This window comes from Stegodyphus dumicola, chromosome 6, assembly GCF_044657685.1.
Source record: "Stegodyphus dumicola isolate Sdum_Otavi_A_Nest chromosome 6, ASM4465768v1".
NCBI lineage: Eukaryota > Metazoa > Arthropoda > Arachnida > Araneae > Eresidae > Stegodyphus > Stegodyphus dumicola.
In genome coordinates this window covers 126,656,274-126,680,984 of record NC_140773.1, presented here as the reverse complement: position 1 = coordinate 126,680,984, position 24,711 = coordinate 126,656,274, and the positions used below count along the sequence as shown (strand labels likewise).

General features: G+C 33.3%; 1 long non-coding RNA gene across 1 annotated transcript in view; it reads left to right on the top strand.

Moving 5' to 3' along the window:
• Positions 1–24,711, top strand: part of LOC146996840 (uncharacterized) — a 46,471-nt gene that overhangs the window by 20,934 nt on the left and 826 nt on the right. The window contains exon 2 of the long non-coding RNA XR_015041484.1: positions 23,650–23,792. This is a non-coding gene — a long non-coding RNA (uncharacterized LOC146996840). The remainder of the gene's footprint in view (positions 1–23,649; positions 23,793–24,711) is intronic.

Below are 24,711 nucleotides of genomic sequence, written 5' to 3'. Positions count from 1 at the left end.
GTTTTGCCAGAAAAGGAGGCTAAAGAATGGAAAGAATTCTCCACTACCTTGCAGCTAATTAACAACATTGAAGTCCCTAGGTGTATTTTATTACCGGATAGAATCAAGATTGAATTACATGGTTTCTGTGATGCCTCAGATGCCGCCTATGGAGCAGTTATCTACTGTAAAGCAACACCAGCAACAAACCATACATCAGTGAGGTTGGTGTGCAGTAAATCGCGTGTCTCCCCCCTAAAGAAGACTACAATCCCAAGACTTGAGCTTTGCGCAGCAGTGCTATTAGCTAAACTGATGCATCGAGTGAAATCATCATTAAAATTGGAGCTTACTGCTATTCACCTTTGGACCGATTCAATGATTGTGCTGTCATGGATCAACAAAGAGCCACACCTGCTCAAGACATTTGTTGCAAACCGGATTTCAAAGATACAGGATCTGACTGAAATAGCACAGTGGCATCATATCGCTTCTGAAGAAAACCCATCAGATCTCATATCTAGAGGTATGTCTGCCAAAAAACTGCAACTAAGTCAACTGTGGTGGAACGGTCCTGACTTCTTAATGAAGGATGAGTACCCTATAAGAGTTATACCTGAAGCAATTACTGAAAAGGACAGTAATGAACTTAAAAACTTTGCTGATTCTGAACTATCTACATGTTTAAATCTGAATGTGAATAATTTTGTTAATGATTTATTGAATTGCAGTAATAAGTATTTAAAATTAATTCGTATTATAAGTTTTTGTTTTAGGTTTTACAAGAATTGTAAGCAAGATCAAAAGCAGGTAGGTAATTTACAAGTGGGAGAATTGAGAGCAGCTGAAGAAACTTTAATAAAATTAGTACAGGGTGAGTATTTTATGAATGAGATAAATGATCTTAAAAAATCAGGTATTGTTCCAAGAAATAGTTCTATTAAATGTCTTAACCCTTTCATTGACAGTAATGGACTGTTGAGAGTTGGAGGTAGATTAAAAAATAGCAATTTAACTTATGAGAAAAAATTTCCTATTATTCTGCCTTCTAAACATAAATTAACAGAGTTAATAGTTAATTATTATCATTTAAAATATTTGCATGTGGGTCCTCAGTCTTTGTTATATTATATAAGACAAAAATTTTGGATTGTAAGTGGTAGAAATGTTTGTAGAAAAATTGTAAAAAATTGTATAATATGTTTTAAAGCCAATCCCATTGTAGCTCAGCAAATCATGGGTGATTTACCCAAGGAAAGAATCACAGCTAATCTTACATTCAATTGTACTGGAGTTGACCTCTGTGGCCCATTCTTAATTAAGTACAAAAACCAGAGAAAAGGTACATATCAAAAAGTTTATGTGTGTATATTCATTTGTATGGTTACTAAGGCCATTCATTTAGAGCTTATAACAGATCTAACATCTGAAGCATTAATAGCTACCTTGAAACGTTTCTTTGCACGAAGAGGTAAAAGTTTAACACTATTTAGTGATAACGCTACGAATTTTGTAGGTGCAAATGCAGAATTAAAGAGGTTAAACAAACTAGTGAACGAACAAGATGAGATTTTAGCTGGTTATTTGAGTTCTGAGAATATCGAATGGAAATTTCTCCCTCCCAGAGCACCTAATTTTGGAGGCCTTTGGGAGGCTGGAGTTAAATCTTTTAAGTACCACTTCAAACGTGTCGTAGGTAATGCAAAATTGACATTTGAACAATTTTTAACAATTATGATTCAGATTGAAGGAATTTTAAATTCCCGACCATTGACACCCTTGTCTTCGGACATTGATGATTTAGAGGTTTTAACACCTGGGCATTTTTTAATTGGTAGAGCAATTAATTCGATCCCTGAGCCAGATATCACGGAAGTTAACATTAACAGGTTAAAATTGTGGAAACAGATCACAAGATTAGTACAAATTATCAGGAAAAAATGGAACTCCAATTATTTAAGTCATTTACAAAATCGATCTAAATGGCAAAGTTCTAAAAACAATATACAAGTTGGAGACATGGTCTTAATTAAAGATAATTTGCCTTGTTGTAATTGGGCGGTTGGTCGTATAATAGAAGTATTTTATGGTAAAGATGGAAAGGTTCGCGTGTGTAATGTAAAAACTCAAACTGGAACTTTCAAACGACCAATTACCAAATTATGTGTCTTACCAATACAAAAATGAGTATTGTCTTTATAGTTATTGTACAGTATTGAATGTGTTTCACAAAAAATGTCATTATGTAACTGAAATGCTTTATTGTATTGCTTTGAGTTGTACGCTAATGTATATGGTAAATGTCTAATTATAATAATGATTTTTATGTAATAGTACTTATTCAAAATTGTTTATGATATACTTGTTTAATTTTTTCATGCTATATCTTAATTACAATAGTTGAATGCTAAGCATTGCAACGCGGGGCGGCATGTTCGCGCCTGCGCATCTGTAATGTAATCCACGCATGCGCATCTGTAATGTGATGATCTGACGAGTTTGAGATTCGCCATCGACGGTGTGAGAGGGCTGGTGACAGCTATGAGTTAATGAGTGATTGTAATTAATTATGAGAATTAATAAAGAATCGAACCAGCGAATTTATTTAGTGTGTGTTATTTGGGACGAGACCCAAACAGTAAGTTAGAATAAAAACTTACTATTTACTTGCTTTTAAGTATTTTTTATGTAGTATTTAAGTATTTTCTAGATATATAATTATATTTTTAAGTATATATTTGTTTTTTATAAATTATGAATTAGTTCTTTTTAGTTTCTTATTGGTTTATATTAATTTTGTCTAGTTCCTTTTTAGTTTCTTTTTGATTAATATGCATATTCGTGTCGGGGAGGTTTCTGTAGACGAGGGTTTTTAAAATGCATTGGTTTCTAAATTAATTTTTCTGGAAAATTTATTTTTTAAAATTTTAATTTAATACTAAACTTTACATTGCTTATTTCTCAAAATGCTTCATTATTGGTTTTTTTCCTTTAGAACTTTAATTTTTAATTGCTAATTACTCAAGGTACCACTTAGTTGGTATTTCACAATGTATTTACTTTTTGACTTTTACCCTTGCTTGCATGAATGACGAAACACGAATTGAATGATTGAAGAGTTAGGTTTGGAGGCAACTTCCCCTTGATAAGTCTGTCTCCTGCCTACTCAACAGTCATTCACTTATGCAATTAAAAAAAAAAATAGATTAATTTTAATTTGCTAATTTGGTGAATTTATTTTCATGTTTTGTTTTTGCACTTGATTTACTTATGCTATCTGAATTTAAATGATATTGTAGATTAGTTCGAAAATTAAATCTTTTATATGTTTGCACATTATTTTAACTTTAATTTGCTTTTTTACGTGTATACATGTTTGTTAAAATTTAAATTTGATTCCTTGCAGCAATGGCGCAAAGAATTAATTAAATTTGTATTTATTCAAAGTATTTATTCAGTTTATTCTTTTAAAAAATATCTTGTAACATGCCATTGTTCTTTTTAGTTTCTTATTGGTTTATATTAATTTTGTTTAGTTCCTTTTTAGTTTCTTTTTGATTAATATGCATATTCGTGTCGGGGAGGTTTCTGTAGACGAGGGTTTTTAAAATGCATTGGTTTCTAAATTAATTTTTCTGGAAAATTTATTTTTTAAAATTTTAATTTAATACTAAACTTTACATTGCTTATTTCTCAAAATGCTTCATTATTGGTTTTTTTTCCTTTAGAACTTTAATTTTTAATTGCTAATTACTCAAGGTACCACTTAGTTGGTATTTCACAATGTATTTACTTTTTGACTTTTACCCTTGCTTGCATGAATGACGAAACACGAATTGAATGATTGAAGAGTTAGGTTTGGAGGCAACTTCCCCTTGATAAGTCTGTCTCCTGCCTACTCAACAGTCATTCACTTATGCAATTAAAAAAAAAATAGATTAATTTTAATTTGCTAATTTGGTGAATTTATTTTCATGTTTTGTTTTTGCACTTGATTTACTTATGCTATCTGAATTTAAATGATATTGTAGATTAGTTCGAAAATTAAATCTTTTATATGTTTGCACATTATTTTAACTTTAATTTGCTTTTTTACGTGTATACATGTTCGTTAAAATTTAAATTTGATTCCTTGCAGCAATGGCGCAAAGAATTAATTAAATTTGTATTTATTCAAAGTATTTATTCAGTTTATTCTTTTAAAAAATATCTTGTAACATGCCATTGTTCTCAGTTGGGAACATGCTAAAAACCAATGGCATTTTTTTATATAATTATTTTCTAATGTAATTTTTATGAGTAAACAACCTTTCTTAATCTTTGATCACAGTGCGGCCTTTAAAATGCTAAATATGTTATCATTTATTTTTTTTTTTCTAAATGAACATAAACATGCATATTTTTTTATTACAGTCAACTACGAAATTTCAATTAAAACATTTATTTCAAAACCTTAAAACATCAGCTCTATATAAATAAACCAATATATTATATAATTGTTCCCGTACAAAAATTCTTATTTACTGATCAAAATATTATAGAATTTTCACATAAAATTTCATTATTCTTTTTACTCTTTATGAAATACCTTTTGTCCTAAATATAGTCTTTTACTGTATTTGATCGCGTATTTTTCTCCCTTCTGTTTCACGGGGGAATAGTGCATACACTTGGGTATCTGGGCCGAAGGCCTCTACCCATAACGAACAAAATTAAAAATTACTAATGTATGCATTAACACAAAGAAAATTTCTAAATTTAAAAAAAAAAAAAAAAAAAAAAAAAAAAAAAAAAAAAAAAAATCAGCTGTATGAAGAAATTTAAGTTAAAAGTCACAGAATAAATTTTGTCGCAAATAACTTTGAGGTAATAGTTAAATTATAATAAAAAGGTAATGAAGTTAAGCAAGATATTAACATTAAATTATTAATAACAAGTTAATATGAGATAAGAATTTAAAGGTGTTGCGAAACAGAGGCGACTAATAGGGGAAGCATCTGGTGAAAGGCTTTCGAGCCGGTGACTAATATCTTGAAAGGAAGACATACAACAAATAGAAGAATAAACAATAAGTAGGTGTAACTCCTTCGGTGAAAAAATTAAAACCTGAAAAGAATAAATAAAAGAGTAAATAATGGATAAGTTTGAGCAATCTGAAATATTCAATTGACACTGGTCCTGCCAAAAGGCATAAGAAGATACAAAATATGTGCATATATTAGAGGAGACATATACATAATATAATAAGCATGGTTACAATATATGATACAAGTGCTGAGTAATAATGCAGGTAACAGTAAGAAAACATCAATCAATATTTACATTAAGTATGGCCATAGGGCGTTTGCAGTTAACAGGATCATTACTGTCGTAATTACATATTTAAATGGCAGGGTTTTGAATATTTTTTTGACTTTCGGAAAAGTTCCTTGCTAATTTACAATATATAGTTTTTAAGCTCGTCCATTTTGAGCTCAAAATCGATACGGTTATTACGAATGTACAAGGATGAGTTTGAAATTTGACGTAATATACAACTTTGGGCTGTTTGAAGAATATTTCTATTCGATTTGCAAGAATATGCCCATACTGGGCAGGCATAACAGAGCATGGGGCGCAATACAGAGCCGTAAATGAGTAATTTGCTGTCTATAGATAGAACGCTGTTTCTAGCAATTAAAAGGGAATAGTATTGCTTTACGAGCTTGAGACTTCTGTAAGAGAGATGTTATGTGTAGGGTCTATGTGAGTGAATTATTGAGGATCACCCCGAGGTAAGGGACCTTCTTAGCCCAGGGGATGGATACTCCATAGAAATGCAAGTTTTTATTATTTTTTTTCTTGGTAAACAAGATGGCAGGCGTCTTGTTCACATTAACAAGGATTTTCGATTTTTGCAGCGAAATCTCAAGTGTGTTTATGTGATCTTGTAACCGTTGTATGGCTGATCCAACAAAGGCACATTGCGTCAGGACCGCTGTGTCATCTGTGTACATTGCGAGTGTCGTGTTGGGTGTTGTAGGGAATATTAAAAGGTGTGGGTGCCAAGAGGGACCGCTGGGCTAAGCCTGCTAATATGGGACGTTGTGTAGAATGCGAACCGAAAACATCCAACTGGAAAGGTGTGATGATATTATTATCTTCCAGATGCTTGTTCCCTCTTTGAAGAATGACTGCTTCGGTAATTTTGCTTAGTATTTTTCTCCCTTTCTTATTAGCTGTAGGTTTTGAAAATTAAAAAAATAATATTCACATGATTTTTTCCTTTATGTACTGTACATAATTTTTCCCCTGATGGCTAGTTTATTGGTAAATTTGTTACTTTTATCAATTTGTACTCGCATTTTTTATTAGCATTTAATATATTTTATTTTTCCTTCTATTTATTGTTTGAAACGTATTTTGTATAGTTCCTTTGTTAAGTTACCCACACGTGGCAAGTGTTCTCGCACTTAAGAAACGTTCAAGCATGGGATTTCACTTTACTTCTTTTATTTACGTTCCAACTCATTGTAGCCTTTTCTACTACTGATGTGTTCGATATTTAGAAATCGGTCTTTTATTCGCCCTCCTTCTCCTTCATACCTCCGATATCCTTCTTGGTAACTGCGGTAAAGTCTTATTCATGTAAGTTACCCCTGGAGCTAATTGAGCCGGCTTGCATAGTGGCGCTAATGAATCTGTTTTAGCCCGTGGACGTGTCCGAGACCCCTCTCTGTCCCTGCAAGTTTCGTCATTCCTGTGGATCGACGTTATTGTGGAATACAGCTGGTACTCAGCGACAGCAGATGCCAGTGATTTCCTAAGGTTACCAATATGGCGACGTTGTTAAGTTTAGTTTTAGCCGCTGTAAAACTTTGCCTGTCTTTGGTACCATCTATAACTAATAATATGAACCAGTTGCTCATGATCTACGCATTGCGGAGTTGTTAATGACGATGTTCGCTGAAAATAAAAAAAAAATGAAAAAAAAAAAAAAAAAGGCTTCTGTGAAAGTTCACATCTTTAACTGCTCTGCTCGTGGCCGGGTTAGTTAATTTGATACTTAGGCCAATGAAGACGAAACAGCTATCTGGACACAAACGATTGTTAAATTGCTTAAGTTCACGCCAAGAAATAATGTTATGAATCTTACCTCACGGCACCAATGTTATATAGATTTCCGTGAGAATTCAATCCAAAAAAAAAAAAATTACTTATCTGGTAAAGACGTCTGGCACCAATGTTATATCTTAAATTCATATATGTTAAATGTTAAATATGAAACTACTTGCCGTGAAAGGTTTCTACTTCCTCTTAGGGAGGAAAACTAAACTCTTAAGAATTTGCCAACTAACAAACTTTTAGTGATCGTATAGTGAAACGTGTACAGCATTTTTGCGTTGTGAAAAAAAATGCATCCCGGGACCGCGCCGTGAGAGGATCGAAAACATAAAACATATACAAGATATAAAGGAAAAGTTCATATTAAATATATAAAGAAAACATACTGTAAGAGGTTCCAGATTAAATATCAGTTTATTCAATTACATCACCATAAGAAAAATCTTAACCTCATCTGAGAGTCTTTTCATTTAAATTCATAAAAAAACTTAAGGTTTGTCTGGTAATTTAAAAGAAAGGAAAGGGAAACAATTTATGGCCTGAGAGTTAAATTTTAGATTCGACGTTGTTTTTACTGCTAAGGACGTTTTTGAAAAACTTGCTTAAAGTTCAAACACACCAAAAAAATAAAACTTATCTTGAGTGGACATCTTGAAGGTCGACCGGGCTCATCGTTACACTGGTATGTTATTTTTCCACTGTAGAACAGAAACAGGAGCACTGCTGCCCAGGACGGCTATCCGCTTGGTCCTGAAAGTCCTATGTCAACACGCAGGTAACTCGTTCAAATTTCGCCTCTTTACCAGCACGCCGCACGGAAGAGTGTTTTCAGCTTCAGGCCAGAAACGTTTTTTCTAGGCAATTACGGCTCGCCTGTTCTTACTCATCCCAAGAGCAAGCTTCACGAGTAACGTCCCAAGTAAGTTCCACCCGCCAGTCAGTAAGAGAGAGAATCCAACTCGAATTTCCTTCAAGCCAGTTTTCAAGAGCAACGTCCACAAGTCCAGCAAGCCCGAAAGTCAGCGAGTCCAAGAGTGAGCGAGTCCAAGAGTGAGTGCGTAAGAGAGTCGCCTCTTAACCCAAAACGCGGCCGGGGAGCATATTTGCCGCTCCCCGCCGGAAAACATCTCTCGTAGTCAATTACATTTATCTCCTTCAAGCCAGTTTTCAAGAGCAACGTCCACTAGTCCAGCCAGCCCAAAAATCAGTGAATCCAAGCGTGAGTGCGTAAGCGAGTGAATCCAACTCGAATTTCCTTCGTCTCCTTCACAACGCGGGCTCCCACTATGACTTCACTTATCGCCCCCTTAATTATGGCAAAATCTTCGTTTTCAACTCCAGAATGCGGAAATAAGGGTGATCGCGCATGCGCGTCCTTCTTCACTTAGCCAACAACCGGACCCTCAATCGCCAAAAACCTGAATGACTTACATTGAAAGACAAGTAGCAACCTTTGACCTTTCTGTCACGTACTTTCCTCTCTTAAGGTCAACTAACAATGAAAATTCTTTCTCGAACATTCTAAAGGACAAAGCGCGCAAAATCATGACTTGGCAAAAATTGCCTCCCTTTCCCTGCTTCTTTCACAATGAATAAAAGTTTGTACAAGATTTGCAAATAGAGGAAAATAAATAATACTCTTTTAAACTAAATAATATTCCCAGAAGCATCTGTTTTTCCCCAAAATTAAAGCCTTAAAATAAATAATTCATAATCAAAATAAAATTTAAATTTCCATAAGTCATAAAATCATTCACATAGTTTTTATAACGCTATCAGACAAATTCTCTACATAACACGATTTGACATTAACTTAAATGAAATCACCAATCGTCGACGTACATGAAGTTCTGTAATTTTTCTACAGTTTCTTGACAGATAACTTCTAATTTCTTCAAATGATTCTTGATATAGACGCTCAGCAAAAATGGACTTGATTTCATTCCAAATATTACACGGCATATCCGATAAATTTATATTCGACAGCTCAATATTTCTTGAGTTGTCGAATATAAATTATTACCAATCTGTAAAAATCGCATAACTACTCTACCTTTAGAAGCAATATAAATTTGCACGAAAGCCGTTCTACTATCTGTGGCAAATGCAATTTGATGAAAGCGGAATTTTTCTAATCTTTCTAAAATTCAGGAAGACGATTTGGACAAAATTGGTGTAAATTATTTAGGGATTCATAATTTTTTTAAAAGCAATATATACAACGTGAGGTTTTGTTGAATTGAGGTCTCTAATCAACAAGATGGAGAATACAATAAATTCGCTTCCATAAAGGAATGTCTGTATTAAATAAAGTATAGAAAGAACATTAGTATTTCCAGAAGTTTTGTACCTACCAGTCACATCAGTGTTGATTATGCCTTCCTTAATTGACTAGCTTCTTCTTCTTCTTCTTGAAGCTTGGCTTCCCTTTGGAGCCTTATGCTCCAACTCAAATAGAATGTTATTTACAAGTTAAACCACAAGGACGCATTCCCTCCAATTCAGGGGGAACTTCGGTTCGAAAACCAACCCTTACACTTATAGTACTTAAGAATTCTTTAGGATGTAATTGATGACAAATTTGCCTAGGAAATAATATCTCCAAGGTTTCTTATTACAATGATTTAAAAGATCAGCTAAGAGTCAATATTGCTAATTTTCATCTTCTTGAGCATAATGGGCCCACCAGCGGCCGAGCGGTAAAGGCGCTGAACACTGGTAGTTCGGTCCGAGGTTCGAATCCCGCGAACGGGCTGACTGCATGGGTGTTTTCGTGGTTTTCCCCATGTGTAACGTGTATACGAGCTAGTTCCCTTAGAAAGTCCTCCACGAAGGCATCCCTTCCCTTAGGCAGATAGCCGTAGTGTGCTTTGCCATAATTAAATACACACACTTGAGCATAATGTTTCTGGCACTATCTTACTTTCTGCAGTGAATAACTGCATGTTCTGTACTATCAATCATATAACATGAGTCACAAAATGGCGAATTCGCTCTATTGACTAACTATTACTTCTTATATTGCTTACGAAAGTTCAGGGTTTTAATATATTTGGCTAAATTCAAAACATCGACTTTCAGCATACTTGTAATTATCATTCAGAGTCATATTTTCCATGAAAAAAAAATCTCGCATCAATATCCTTTCTGATTTCTGAAGATTTTAAATATTTGTAAATTCATCTTCTTTTGTTTTTGATCAGAAATACATTTTATTATTTATGAATTAGCTATCACCAAATATTCGAAACATTTTAGAAACTTCTTTCTACCAAATTTTAAAGACGCTTTTTGCATCTGAAAGTCTGTAGAAGAAAATCTCTCTTATACAATAGACGCCAGTTAATGTTAACATTCGGATACTGTCATTGATTTGTAGAAGTCCTGTTCGTTTGCATATGATAACACGGAAAACACATTGCTTAATGCGATAAACAATTCGGTGTTCATTTGAAGAAACTATTTTTATTATTTACGTGTTTCACTAAGGCACTACACGGCAGGGAGGGTTACTTTCGCGAAGAACTTTCTAAGGGTAACTGGCTCGTATTAACACGTTACACTTGGAGAAAATCACGAAAACACCCATACAGCTAGCCCGTTCACGGGATTCGAAACTCGGACCGAACTAGTGTTCAGGGACTTTTACCGCTCGGCCACTGGTTGGCCTGAAGAAATTATTACAGAATAAATTTCTGAAAGTCACCGAATGAAAGATAAATTCGCCAAATAAGATTAAAATAGACTATAAATATTCCCGAACGAGAGGTTATTTCGCCAAACAACTTGTTTTCGATTTCAGTCAACCATTTGAAATTTCACAAAAAGCAACTAGTTTAAAGTATGTTTTGGAATAACACTCTCGATATTCAGTGTGATCAAACAGAAGTCTTTCTCCTTCAGAGGAAAAAAAAATCCGCAGACTGTAAACATTTACGGAAAACTCAGTTTTTTTTTGTTTGTTTGTTTTATTTCTAATCAATTAAAAATTTTATATTCTTATCGTCTCTTCAAATAAGGATTGCATTCCGAATATTAAGATTAAGGATATATCATCGTTCAAATAATTTCCAGAAAAGTGGTGAATTAACTAAATTAGAAATTTTTTGCCTTTTCTTAATTAAAGTAATTCCTAATTAAAATGAAAATACTTATTTATATGCTGATGATATTTTTATATTAATTAGTTAAATTGCTTTGATATTTTGAAGATTTTTTTTCATCGATTAATGTTATCAAATAACTGGAGACAAACCTGCGACAGCTGTATACACACACACATACACGAAGGAAAAAACGCAGTGTTTATTGTTATGGTGTTCTATTTATAATTTTTAGTTCTTCCTTTGCAATATTCCTTATGTTACCGCGCCAATTAAAATTCCTGAGTGAAACCGAGTCGCCGCTACATGGTTGGTTTGGTTTATGTGATTACAGCAAAGCCTCGAGGGTTATCTGCCTAAGTGGAGCGATGCATTCGTGGAGAACTTTCTAAGAGAAACTGGCTCGTATACACGTTACACATGGGAGAAACCACGAAAACGCCCATGCAGCTAACCATTCGAGGAAATTCGAACTACCGGTGTTTAGCGACTTTTCTGCTCGGCCGCTGGTGGGCACGTCGCTACTTGAATCTGCTAAATTAGCCAAGCCAGAATGACCATTTGTAGCACATACGTACTAAATCCGGGATTTTTTTGTAAATTTTACTGTTCAGTGCGATTAACATTAGATCTATTTATTTTCACCGTTCTCAGTAATAGCAATAAAATAACTTTGAGTAGCAATAAATGAAGTTCCAGAGAAAAGCATTAAGGCGAAATCGAAATTGATCTTAGTTGAACTTTTAGCCATGTTTCCGAAAGTATAAATTTCAAAGGCCTTGTATTTGAAAGCTTAGCAATACTGATTTTTGAAATGTGCAAATCAGATTTTTTAATTTCCCCGTATGAGTTGAATTACGATTTTTAGTGGCCTTAACTATTTAAGATTTTTGTGCACTGTATAAATTTATACCACTGTTTTTTCTCCCACGGTATGGGTTTAGCTGTATTATACATACCATGGTAAAACTAGACTTGAATATTTTTTGTGGTGCCTCATTTCCCGAGTCCCTAAGTATCCTTTTGTGGGTCCCCTTTCCCTTGACGCCAAAAGCTCGTGCTTATTTTGCTTAATTCGACGTTGCCTCTATCTCACTGAATAAATTAGCATTAAAAATCTAGATAAAGTATTATCGATTGAACACTGGAAAAGCGCTGAAGAAAAGATAAAAATAAAATTATGGTTTTGGAACAGAAGTTTGAAATGAAAATTGTTATAAGAGAGCAAATATCTTCTAATTTAACAATATTTGTTAAAGTTCTGCTGTACCTCCATTGTTTGTCAATAGCAAATAAAAGCATATTTTCCAACATCGATCATGAATAAGAATAAGATTAAAAAAACTTCTACGAAATCCCTTGAAGAATGAATCTTTTCGACAAAGGAAAGATTAGACTGTTAATCAGCGATACATTTTACTGAGAAGTTATTAATTTAACAAGATATGCTAAAACAATGAATGAATATTTTCACTGTTTTATTGTATGCTAGAATATATGAAACTAGTGTATTAAATAAATGAAATATCTGCATAGAAATAGAAAATTAATTTACGAAAAATTTGTAACGTTCATAGATAGATAACAATAATGCAATGATTCGTGTCATTTTCCTTTTAATATTTTTCGGGAATAAGTTAATTTAGTATTCTTGAATTGAATTTATCTGTGATAGAAAGCAATGTATCATAAAATGCCTAAAGAAAGTAAAACAACTATCAATTTAGAACTTTTTCAATGTGAAAGCAGGTATGAAATTTTCCTTATCTGCCTGCGGGCTTTCTCTCACACGTTGCGGGAAAATCTGCATACTTATTGTTTAGAACTGGTTGTATCGCAATTTATTATTATGTTTTAGTTAAAGCAAATGACTCTCCGGAGGGCTGTACTTCTATAAATTATCTCCGTTACAGTGAACATAGTACTTCTCACAATGCTGAGCACTATGCTATGCTAACTCACGAACTTCCTATTTTCCGCCAAGAATTAAATTCCTTTAAAAAAAATCTTGAATAGTTATTAAGATTTACTTAACTTACTAATCTGTATATTTAATCTAATTTGAAAATGAATTCATTTTGTAAAATTGTTAACATTGTCTATAGAACATACAGATTTAGTTTGTTTTCATTTATAATATTCTGACATATTAATGAAAGGTAGTCCACGATTTGCGTATAATTTCATACATATAATAACTTTAACTATCTTATAGTATTTCTTATTGAATTTTATTTATCTCCAAGGGAATTTTTGGTATTTACGGAAAATCCCGTCCACCATTTTTGCCAGTTAAAGAAAAGAATTTAACCTACGCGATTTTTCGCCCAAAACGGAAAATCCTCTTCAAACACGCTGGGTTTGGTGTAACCTTGATTACACGTGTTAGTTATTATTCTTGAGTAAAGACTCCTTTTCCCCCCCTCTTTCACGCATTTTCGAAAAAAAAAAAAAAAAAAAAAAAAAAAAGATGATTAAAATTTGGGATCTGCCTACTACGGAAGAGCATGCTGTTGAATATTTCCAAAATTATGGAATCTTACCGGCCTCAAAAAATATGTTAATGGCCACGAAATGGCGCTTTATTTAAAAACTGAGAAACAATATCGGTGCAACGTTAAGCAAAGCTTATGCGAAGCGAGTGTTGATTCGAAAGGGAACGTGGTTCAAGGGTTCTACTATTTCATTTTTGACTGCACTCGGATTCATTTATAGTTGGCGCTGGTACGATTGTCGCCGTATCTTGCGGTCGACGGGATTTTCCATAAGTACCGAATTTTTATAAATTATATAGTCTACATAGTCATTGGAAACTATGTTTGATACCTGAGTTTTAATGCCTTACTCTGCTAGTTACAGATAGAGAAGCATTAATTTGCGTACCATGTAATGTTTTATATAGCATAATTGTGGGTAATCTGTAATGCTAGAAATTGTCAGTAAGAATAAGGGAACTACGCTGTTATGCGCCCTGAAGTCGCCAAATTTCTTGCCAAAACTCTACGCTGCCATATTACTATCTAAATTTTTTGTCTACATTTCGAACTTTAAGCCTAAAATGTCTCCGAAAACGCGAATTTCCGACACACAAAAACCACGTTTTGAACACACAAATTAAGCTAAAAATCCGAAACGAAAAATTTAGATAGCGAAAACGTTAAGTTTCTAACCAAAAATATTTGACAAGAATCCATGTACACAGCCATATGTTTTAACTTAAAAAAAATCTACGAATGGCACAATCTAGGCAACGACGGATCTACGAACTGCGCACACCTCGCTTTAATAAATTAACATAACAATAAATTTCAAGACTCTACTCTCATATGCGCCGTAAGATCACCAAATGTGGCGATATGTGTTCTACGCTGGCTTTTGGCGTGATTCCGTGCTGTGGGATGGTTTGGCGGGCGATGCTGTTTGTATGGCAACTCTTTTGACGTTGAAACTTAACTCTTTTGCTACAGTGGTTTAATTGCTCGTTGGTTCGTGTCGTGCGTGTTTTCAATGTTGCAATGAGAGACGTGGTGCAAGATTTCAATCGCGTATTCTAGATTGTCTGCAAAGTAAATTTAGTATTAAAAGGTACGATGTTGGGACTTGTTAACGAGTCTTTTGTTCACGGGTGTGTTTATGCGCATAGAAGTGCATTTTTGGAAATTCTGTGGGAGTCAGGATTTTTAAAACGGAGCCCAGCGTGTATAAAATGCGGAGCTGATATGAGAACTCGGAAGAAGAATGGCGTTTCTGATATATTTGTGTAGGTTTGCAGTCAAATGCTTGCTGGTAAATAATGTGGCTTTCAGCGGAGTTTAAGATTTGGATCGCGGTTTTCGTGTAGTAAGTTAACTTTGGAGGAAGTTTTTATCTTTACTTTGGAAATTTTAAATAAACATGTGATATAGCAAAATCGTGGCACTTTTGTTCACAGACGTTGTGTTACTGGCGAAATTTTATTCACGTATGTATTATGGTAAGCATTTTATTTTATTGTTTTTATTTTGTAGAATTATGTTCATTGTTTTTACTATGAATTTCTGTTGTTATTTGAATGGTTTGTAATTTATTTTAGTTTATTTTGCTGATTTGTGCGCAATGCCTAGATTGTGCAATTCGTAGATTTTTTTTTTTTTTCTTAAGATTAAACATAATGTTTTATATATGGTATTCTTTGAAATTTATTGTTGTTATGTTAATTTATTAAAGCGAGGTGTGTACTTCATAGATTCATTCGCTGCCTACATTGTACAATTCGTATATATATATATATATATATTTTTAAAGTTAAAACATATCTCTGTGCACATGGATTCTTGTCAAATATTTTTGGTTAGAAACATTACGTTTTTGTTACCTAAATTTTTTGTTTTTGTTTCGGAATATTAGCTTAAATTGTGTGTTCAAAACGTGGTTTTTTGTATGTGCGGAAACCGCGTTTTTGGAGACATTTTAGGCTTGAAATTCGAAATGTAGACAAAAAATTTATACAGTAGTATGGCACCGTGGAGTTTCTCGTCAAAAATGTTTGGCGACCTGCGGGCGCACATAAGAGTAGTTCCAATTTCAAAGAACACCATGTAGACAGCATCCTGTTTAAACTTTAAAAAACTCTACGAATTGCACAATTTAGGCAACGAACGAATCTACGAACTACTCACACCTTGCTTTAATAAATTAACATAACAATAAATTTCAAAGAATACCATGCACACAGCGTTCTGTTTCAACTTTAAAAAAACATCTACGAATTGCACAATCTAGACACTAAGCACTAATCAACAAAATAAACTAAAATAAATTTCAAACAATTCAAGAAAACAACAATAATGACAGAATTTTATACTAAAAAACAATGAACATGACATTCTACAAAATAAGAACAAAAATAAAATAAAATGCACTTACCATGAATTAATGCTTTTTGGAACAGCAGAAATACCAATTTCATACCGCCTTTAACATGCCGCCACGTAATTATTATCGTATTTATATGACAGCCAGTCACAGTATCCAGAAAATTCCTACTATGGTTCATAAATAAATAAAATCACAAATCCCTACTTCTATCATGCACAGCCACTAAAAATAATCTTTCATACCTTCTTTTCACTCCTTCAAACACCCACTGTCCCTCAGCAGGATGGCCACAATAATATTTTCTTTTGCCGAACTTCAATTCAACAACTTCCACCATTTTATCTCCCCCCCCCATCTTCTCAGACACAGACGCGAACCAACGAACTAAGGAGCATGAAGCATGACGCGAACCAACGAACTAAGGAGCATGACGCATGATGCGAACCAACGAACTCCAGCGAAAGATTTTTCAACGTCTGTAATTTAACAGTATGTAACCTGTAACGCTTGAATCAGAAAATGTGTGTAACGCTTGAATCAGAAAATGTGCCTGTTTTTTTCGTCGGGATGACATTAATCCGTTAAGCACACAGCCTTAGGCCGGATGTCATCTCGACGACGAGAAGAAGTTAAAGCAAATGCCAGTTCTGCTTCGAAGTTTGCATTAAGGTTAAAGTACCAAGCAATGTGCATTGTATGTAACATAAATTGTTTAACAATGTTTTTGACTGGAACACTGTGTACAGTGAAGGTTTTGATTAATTTCATGAGCTGATTTATTTTAAATTTGTTGCGAAACGTTTGAATTAAGTTGTAAATTAAACAATACAATAATTGATTCAACTGCACTTATTCTTATCGCCTATTCACAAAATTTATATATAAAGCTGTATTTATTATTGCCTTTTCAACTTTTCACATTACCATGCAATTCATACCGTAAGGGCGCACCAGCGGCCGACCGGTAAAGACGTTGAACACTGGTAATTCGGTATGAGGTTCCAATCCCGCAAACGGGCTGACTGCATGGGCGTTTTCGTGGTTTTTCCCATGTGACACGTGTATACGAGCCAGTTTCTCTAAGAAAGTCCTCGACGAAGGCATCCCTTCCCTTAGGCAGACAACCCTCGAGGCTTTGCCGTAATCACATAAACCAAATCAAAGAGAATCAGAGGCTAATAGAAATTCCTATCAATTAAAGCGAAATCCAAAATGGGAGCTAAACCTTTACTGCCAAAAAAAATTAGATAAGCAAATTTTTCAGTTTTTCTCAATCAGTTGTTAATATAAATCGTATTTTTGAATTGACACCAAAAGCTCCAACTATTTACTCGTGTCTCCGTAATACATTGTGGTCTGTAAATGTGAAAACTTCATTACTTTCGTTTCTGGTTCATCTACAGATGCAACATTTACCGTTTCATTTCGATGCACAACAGCTCTGGAGCACCCAGAAGCATATCCCAGAAATAATTGCATTCTTTCTTTCCTTGTAATAGTTGTATTTTGGAATATCTGACTTTAAGTACCGTATATACCCGCGTATAAGTCGAGATATTTTGGACAAAAAAAATACTTCAAAGTGGAGGGGGGGGTCGACTTATACGCGGGGCCATAAAAAATTAAAAGAATCGGAAGTTCAAAAATTTCTTTATATAATGCAGTTGTTTTCTTCTCGCACTCAAATTGGACGACTTATCAAATAAGTCACTTACTTGAAGTAATTTCATGACTTAAATTATGTGACGAACTAATCACAGAGTTTCATACTTTAACTAGAGTAAGTTTCGATAAAACGTACGTATAAGTCTTTATAATAGTTATTGTTCATTCATGAAATACTTTTGTTAACAGGCGTACACGTCAAAATTTAAAAAATAGCCCACGCAATAACTGAACAGTTTTGAATATTTCTTTTAACTTTTAAAAAGGGGAAATGCAAATAGATTTTACGTACGCGAATCTTTTCCGGAACAAATTCTAGAATTTTAATTCTAGAATTCTAGAATTTCCAGAACAAATTCTAGAAGAAGGATTTTGATTTTGTTTATTTACCAAGGTATTTTTTATCGTATATTTACTTTTTTTTCCTCAGATGATTTTGAATAAATGTAGTACTTAAAAAAATTTTTCGAAGTTTCTCGATCGATTTCGGAAGTGGGGGGTCGACTTATACGCGGGTTTCTTATTTTCTACGAATTTTTTATGTCGAAGTGGGGGTCGACTTACACGCGGTATCGACTTATACGCGGGTATATACGGTAATTTAACTTTCAGCGTTCGAAGTCACTTTCGTTTCCATTTACGGTTCTAGGTTTTTATTAATTCCTTTTCTTACTTATTTTTTCAGATAATTACTGTGTTGTTTCAATTACTTTACTCTTGTGGAATAACATTTGCTGATTTCGATTTTAATTAACATGTTAAAACTTCTCTGCCTTACAACAGATCTTTCTCTTTCAGATTTTTAAGTACTCCTACCATTTTTTTAAAATTAATGTTCATTCGTTTAAAATATTTCGTAATAGTTCCCGTTATTCGGCATCAGGAAAACAAATATATAATAATTCAGTAAATCAGATTAGGTCTCAAAAAGTAATAAAAATATAGTATTTTCCAAGTACTATGCATTCACGAATGCCCGAACTTAAATTATTTCTTGAACAAAAAATGCTGAGATGCTAAAGTAGTTATAATACAGCAAAAATAATCCGTTCAATAACGAAGAAATTTTTTTTTTTTTTTTTTTTTTTTTTTTTTACTGAGAAACCCGATCAGGTTTTGTAAGCCGCCTGGGTCTCTATACCTGCTGTCACCTGTTCTTCTCTGTACGGGGTACTTACTGTTCATTGCAGCAGTTAAATAATGATTTTATACTGCATTATAATTAAATCATTTAATTCATTCTTCAGCCTAAAATGTAACTCAAATGTTAAACATTGATATACTAACGGTTTGTATGCAATGACTGATAACAATATATTAGCAAAATGAAAACTAACGATAAAAGAAACTACCTTGCTTCTTCTAGGAACCGCTAGAACTGTTCGTTCACATTTCTTTTACTTTTCGTTTTAGCACAGCCTTAAATAATGCATTACAACACGTTAACATTTTTATTTTTTATTTTTTATTTTGATGGCCATTTAACTTAAATACTTTAAAGGGAATGAAATTTCTTCTGCTACTTCCCTGAGTTCTTTTCTATAAGAAGTCTCATTGTTTAAATTCTTCTTCATATATAAAAGTTAAACCACAGCTTTTTTAACCTTAAATTTAACAAAGCAATAACGCTTTCGGGAGAGAAATAACCCCATAACCGTATCTTAAAAGCTCATCACAACTTTGCTTCAACACCGAGTGGAAGAAGAGAAAAAAATCATAAAATAATGCAATAAAGAGCTGACTTTACTAACCTTTAACAAAAAAAAGCAACGAATTTGAAGGCAGCTTTTATGGCCTGCGTTCCATGACATTATCGCGCCTTTGACCATAGAGCACAATTCCAGTGATGGCCATTTCGCTCAAGTAGCCATACTTTTTATTGCGCTGTTACGTTTTACGTATTCAATTTTCAGTCTTGTGTCGGGTTTACTGTCTCTAATAAGAGAAGAAAGTACTTGAGTTGTAGAACACCAGGCATACTACATATTTATACTATAAAAAGTAAGCCTGGTTATCGATGTGATTAGTAAAACTTTCTGGTGAGAAGGCTGTTCAACTTTAAATGGGTTATACTCGGAACAAAATACGTGAAAAAATTACAAATAGTTTGGCTACAATTTACGATATTAACCAATGCACTGCTAAAACAAGCAATAAACTTGGTCCCTCTATTAGTAGCTTTTTAGAAGGAAAAATCTATGTTACTAAAAGGATTAAAAATCAAATTTTCAAAATAAAAAAAATTTCACAACATGTACTCAGGAATTCACTACCTCTCCTAAGGTTAATTTTAGTAGAATTATCTTAAAAGAGTGAATCCATAGTTAGTAAGTTCAATTTCGAAAATTATTTTAAAGTAACTTGAATGTAAATTGTTAAAAATGCTTAAAGGGGACTTGAATTAAATCATGAATAACAGAATTTCAATTGTAAGAAAGAAATAAATTAAAAGCAAGTAATTAAATTAACTGCAAGTAATCATTGTCATTGATCGGAAATTAGTTGACTTTTTAAGGGGAACAAACCAACTCCCGTTCAATGAACAATAATTAAGAAATAAATACGAAGGTGTTTCGTCCTTTACTCGAGTAATAAGGCGATGCTAAACCGGCAATTCAAGCTAGACCAAATATTTCCGTGAATAGAAGGGATCAAGAACCAATGCAGAGAAACAAAGAACTCATTCCGATTAAGCATTTTAGCTAATTCAATTTTGAGTGAAAAGCAATTTCTGCAGTAAAATTCATAATGCTCGAGTAATTGTCCCCCGACACCCTCGTGTTTATGCATTTTAATTCAAAACTATTTGTAAAAATCAAACATTGGAAATTGGCATTATGAAATAGAATTCAATGTAATTGAAATAAACATTAGAAAATTACAAAATATAAGAACACGAGGGTGTCGGGGGCACAATTACTCGAGCAATATGAATTTTACTGCAGAAATTGCTTTTCACTCAAAATTGAATTAGCTAAAATGCTTAATCGGAATGAGTTCTTTGTTTCTCTGCATTGGTTCTTGATCCCTTCTATTCACGGAATATTTGGTCTAGCTTGAATTGCCGGTTTAGCATCGCCTTATTACTCGAGTAAAGGACGAAACACCTTCGTATTTATTTCTTAATTATTGTTCATTGAACGGGAGTTGGTTTGTTCCCCTTGAAAAGTCAACTAATTTCCGATCAATGACAATGATTACTTGCAGTTAATTTAATTACTTGCTTTTAATTTATTTCTTTCTTACAATTGAATTCTGTTATTCATGATTTAATTCAAGTCCCCTTTAAGCATTTTTAACAATTTACATTCAAGTTACTTTAAAATAATTTTCGAAATTGAACTTACTAACTATGGATTCACTCTTTTAAGATAATTCTACTAAAATTAACCTTAGGAGATAATATAATCAATATTTCTTTAGCAAATAAATTATTATTAACTTATTTTGCAGCAAATGCGCAAGTAGTAGAATAACTCGATTTCGCACTAAGTGAATTTAAGATCGTACAACATTATATATATATATAATACACATCTGATAATTGTGGGCCGTAGAATGCAAAATGTAGAAAACATAGAATATTTTGATACTACAATAAACTACAAACTCTTTGTTTCTGCCCCTCCAAGTTTGAAACTCCGAATAGAAGCAATAACTACTACCTTATAGCGTTTCAAATAGGTCTAAACCCCCATACAACGAAAACGCTAACTAAATCGGTCATCTTCAAAGTGATTAAATATGATGCTGCAATACGGGCGCATCCAGTGACTGCCAGAAAAATAAGAACACTTAGAGCGATCCAAAGACTTTTCTTACTGCCAATCACTAAGACTTACAGAACGGCATCGAGTGTAGTCCTAAGTGTTCTTGTGGCAGTAACTCCCCTCAACATTGTGACAGAAACTGAAGCAGCAAAAACTAGACTTCTAGAACTAAAAGTGTGCAGTTGAGAGGACAACTTTTTATCCGAGACCAATTCGAAGAAAAACATCTTGTCCACCAAAAACATGCAGTATACCCTGCAATCAAAATGTGGTATAACATCCAGTCAAGCATAATCCACAAACAATATTCAGTAGCATACGTAGATGGTTCAAAAACTGATAACAAGGTAGGGGCATCGGCTGTGATCGAAATGTCTCTAGAAAATTCCGCTAAGTGGCAGGGGTACCTTTCAAACAATAGCTTTTTCCAAGCAGAAGTAAATGTTATACAAGCAGAAATCTTCTACGAAATTGCACTCAAAGAACGTAAGATGTTTCACTGACGGCCAAACAGCGCTTCTGGTTATCAAAAATCCAATGATTTTTATCTTCAATAAAAAATAATAAAACATCTCGGACATTGAAAACATTAACGACATTAAACATCTTCGATATTAAAAAAAATCTCAACCCAAAACATAATCTATTGTATAACATCCTGCATGGGAGAACAGCCCAGCCACCAAGGAAATACAACGGCAAGCAGCTCAAATGCAAATAGGTCATTTGTTAACATCCCTTGACCACTCCCTCACCTAAAGTATAAATTGCAGGAAATAGCTCTGGGAACAAGAACGATGCTCCTTAAAAAGTTTCATTGAATCCAACAAACTCCCACTGGATTCTTATCCAGTTTGTAACGTATCATCGCCTATAACCCATAAGTTTATTCGAAAAAATATTCCTTTTGCTAACATTAGTATATGTGAGGAACGGGGAGACAAATACTGCTACATCTTAATGCCCATTAACCAAGAAATTTCATCTGAAACATCCTCAAATTATTGAGTGGGTATTTAAAAGACTTGCCATTAAAACTACAGCCTTGAACAAAGTAGGAAGGGAATAATAGTATTAGGTAGTAGTAACAAAGTAGGAAGAAGGAAGTGAAAGCACGGACTTGTATCACATAACATAACACTAAACCTGCTATTACTAGTATTACCATTGAGCTACTACAGTAATTCTTAAATGAAGTAAAGTTTTAAAACTGTATTTAGTTCTATATTTTATTTTTATTTATTATTAAATTCAATAAGATAGTTTTATTTATTAAAACTTATTTTTATCAGGACAAAATTTACAACTACATTATTTCAGGCCTAAACTTTTATTACTATACAATTAAGAAAGAACTAACTTGATCACTGTGCCAAGTAATATTGTAATAAAGCAATAATATAAATGCAAATATTTAAGCTTCTTTTGAACCAAATAAATAACTGGAGTTCGTCATTTCTGAAGTGCTTCTTTAAACAGTGTAGTCGCGCTTCTACCAGGCTTTGTGGACTTGCGCGTGGTTACCCAATGTGGATGCTCACAGCTCGTTGCGAGTGCTCGTTGAGTGGTTGTTCTCATGGTTAATGGGTAGAGGCGTTACCTGGAGGCTAATTAGCGATGGACTGGTACCTCTTTGACTTGGGTCTCTACCTTTATCTCATTAGGCAATTCTTTCAATACTGGAGACAACAAAAACTAAATTTTTGGAAACTGTATGCACAAAAGCTTTCAGTATGGAAAAAATGTAACGGCAGTACATTTAGAACAAAGCTCGAAACATTTGAAAGGAATCAAACATTTCATGATTTTGGAATATAAACTGATGTTTAAGAGCTGAATGGAATCAATATGAGCCGCATTTTTATACTTGACCACTGCATACATTAATATTCCGTAATATGTTGGCTTGTAAATGAAAAATACAGCAATTAAAATCATAATAAACGTTTAATAATGTAGAATTAAAAACGAGATAATTAAAATATAACAAAAGTTCGATAAAATGCTGTGTTTTAGATAGAAAAAGTATTGCAATTTGATAAGACGCTAAGCTGCTGAATTGTGATAGTTGCGCATGTAATCTCTTTAATCTTTGAAATAAAAATAATGAGCTTGAATGAAACATTCCGATTCACATTTTACTTATACTTACTTCACATTTTATTATTTAGGAGGGTTTTGAGAGCATCTTTCAGAACGGAAAAGTTCAGCATCTCTTGTGCATCTTTTAAGTGCAATCAAGAACGTGCAAATTTCAACAAGTAATAAGGAAGACAGGCTCTTACCAATGATTCCAACAGTAGCTGCATTAAATGTAAGTGATCGAGGGCCTTTCTTTGAGTTTATTTAAGCCTTTATCAAGATACAAAAATTAAGGGATTTAAATGCACATCTCGCGATGAACAACGAAGCAAACAGATAAACAGAGAAGATCTCAAACACTTATCGAAGACTGAAAAGGCTTATCCAATCTGGAAGTTATTGTAAACTATGTAAAATAAGGGTAATGGCATTTCTTAGTAAAAAAATTATCCATTGATTGCATTTATTTTTTCTGATTTGAATTATAAAAATTAATTGATAAACATGCATACAAATGCACTCAAGCACACATGTGCTTACTTTTGGAAATATACTTAAATACATTTCTTGGCAAGGAAAAAAACGCCCTTTAGGGTGAATCACTTTATTCAAACTAGCTAGGAGACTCCTAATGAGTTTATTGCGTCAAACATTTAGTATCCCTAAACCCTGGTGCTTTTTAAAGTATTTATTACATATTTTAAAAGCACCAGTGTTGCATGCGTTATTCTTTTAAACGTAATGATACTGAAGAGTTTGGATATATTTTCTTAAATTTTACGGATCGAGAAATTCTTTTTATTTTATGAAATATTTTACCAGTAACTTTTCATTTTACAAAGTTTTAGCAATTAAAGCAAATTCTTAAGTGTTATTTTTTTAAGATTTAAGGAAACATGCAGCTATCACAAAATTTTATTTCGGGAAATCATGCGAATCTGAAAGGTTTATAAATTTCGCAAGAAGCAGAAATCATACTGTTTCGAAACTTTTTATTTTCTTGTACACGTAAAAGTTTAATGAGCCTTTGAATATTATTACACCCATTACTTGATCATTAAGTTCTCTAGAATCTGCATCCATAGTAATGAGTAATTAAGCTTAGATTTTATGAAATTTATTGAGAGTAACTTTTATAATAACATAAATGA